We start from the raw sequence: 2,559 nt of genomic DNA on the forward strand, positions 1-2,559 counted from the left end.
GCCGCTCTGCGGCATGTGGGATCCTCCCGGACCGGGACACAAACCCGTGTCCCCTGCATCTGCAGGCGGACTCTCAACCACTGTGCCACCAGGGAAGCCCTGTGAGTCTGTTTCTGTTTCTTAGATAAGTTCATTTGTGTCCTATTCTAGATTCCACATATAACTGATATCATATGGTATTTATCTTTCTTCACTTAGTATGATAATCCCTAGGTCCATCCATGTTGCTGCAGATGGCATTATTTCTTTCTTTTTCATGGCTGAGTAATATTCCATTGCGCGCGCGCATGTGCGCGCGCGTGTGTGTGTATGTGTGTGTGTGTATATATATATATATATACTGTATCTTCTTTATCCACTCATCTGTTGACAGACATTTAGGTTGTTTCCATGTCTTGGCTATTATAAACAATGATGCTATGAACATAGGGGTGGGTTCTCTTTGTTGGTGGCATCGGGTTCTGTCTGGACCATTCTTTCAAATAGAGAAGATCAGGAGGAAGATGGGAGGGGCTGCTTTCTCAGAGGAGTAGACAGAGCAGCCTGTTTGCATGGCACGATCTTGCATTGCAAATTCATCTGAACAGAACAGACACCAGCCCTGTCATTAAGGCGCTGGTGGGGAGGGCAGAGGGAGAGGCAGGCAGAAAACAAGTAACTTGAAAATATATAAAATAAGGTCCACTGTGTCAAGTGCTAGGAAGGAAATAAAGTTTCAAGATAGAGGGAAACCTTTGGATTGGAGGTTGTTCAGAGACAGGTTCTGCGAGGAGGTGACAGGTAAGGTGACAGGCCCCCAGATGATAAGGAACTGGCCATGCAAAGAGGGAGGGGGACCTGGGGGAGCATTCCAGTCACAGGGAACAAGCTTTACAAAGACCCTGTCATGGACGAGAGCTTGGTGGGTGTGGTAGGCTGAATAATCCACCCCCCCCAAATAGCCAGGTCCTGATCCCCAGAACCTGAAAATGTTGCTTTACACGGCAAAAGGGACTTAAAGATGTCATTAAGTTAAGGATCTTGAGATAGGGATATTATCCTAGATTATCTGGGTAACCCTAAATGCAACCACAAGTGTCTTTATAAGAGAGTGGCAAAGGGAGACTTGACACAGAAGAAGAAGGCAAGGTGACCACTGAAGTAAGAGGCTATACTCCTGGCTTTGAAGGTGGAGGAAGGGGCCTCATGGGCCAAGGAATGCAGCTTGAGAAGCTGGAAAGGGCAAGGACACACATTTTCCCTTAGAACCTCTGAAGGGAGTGTAGTCCTGCAGCTACTTTTGTTCTAGCCCCATTTTGGACTTCTGGCCTCCGGGACTGTAAGAGAATTAATTTGTGTCGTTTTAAGGCACGAAGTTTGTGATCATTTGTTACGGCATCCACAGGAAACGAATACAGTGTGTTTGAGGCAAGCTAAGGGGAGAGTCCACCACATGGGTCTGCAGAGGTAGGTAGGGCCAGTTCATGAAGGGCCTAGTTGGCCATGGGAAAGAATCATGGCAGGGCATTGGAGAGTTCTAAGCAGTGCAATGCAACCCATTTAAAGAAGATCTCTCTTGTTCTGGGGTGGAGAAGCGACTGGAATGCATAAAGGTAAGGGTGAGGAGAAGAGGAAGTAGAGAGACCATCTAGGAGCCATTGCAGGGGAGAGGCAGCTGGGCAGCATCAGGGGGTATCAGTGGAGGTGGAGAGACAAGGATGGATTCCAGAGATATTCTAGAGGTCAATTCCCAAAGGTTTACAAATGGAATGGATGAAAGGGATGAGGGAAAGTGAAGACTCAAGGATATCTGCTAGATTTTTGACTTGAGTAACTGGGGAGGAAACAAGTTTGGAAGCAGGAGAGACTGCTGTTTTGGAGTTTCAAGTTTGAGGTATCTAAGTAGAAAGGTCAAATGGAGACGCCACATTCTGGCGTGGGTCTGGAGCCCGTGGGAGAGGTCACCACCAGATATAACACCATGGGCATCTTCAGCATCAAAAGGGGAATGGGGTCTTTGGGCCTGGATGATATAACCCAGGGAGAGATTATGGAGAACAAAGAGCTCAAGAGGGCCCAGGTGGGACTACTCTGGTGGCGCATTGGTTAAAAAGCCGCCTGCCAAAGCAGGGGACACGGGTTCGAACCCTGGTCCGGGAGGATCTCACGTGCTGTGGAGCAGCTAAGCCCATGCGCCACAACTACTGAGCCTGCGCTGTAGAGCCCGCGAGCCACAACTACTGAACCTGCGTGCCACAGCTACTGAAGCCCGCATGCCTAGAGTCCGTATTCTGCAACAAAGAGAAGCCACCACACTGAGAAGCCTGTGCACTGCAACGAAGAGTAGCCCCTGCTTGCAACAACTAGAGAAAGCCCACGCGCAGCAATGAAGACCCAACACAGCCAAAAATAAATAAATAAATTTATTTAAAAAAAAATGTAAGAGGGCCCAGGTAAGGGTGGAGCTGAGATCTTGACATGTGATTACCGTCAGAGCTCAGAGTGGATGTTTCCTACCTCGCGAAAGGCCAGTAGGTCCACCAAAGGCGTTCTAGGTATCTGCAGGTAACTTGCGAATTA

This window comes from Aethalodelphis obliquidens, unplaced genomic scaffold, assembly GCF_003676395.1.
Source record: "Aethalodelphis obliquidens isolate GAN/ISIS:26980383/991018 unplaced genomic scaffold, ASM367639v1 scaffold75, whole genome shotgun sequence".
NCBI lineage: Eukaryota > Metazoa > Chordata > Mammalia > Artiodactyla > Delphinidae > Aethalodelphis > Aethalodelphis obliquidens.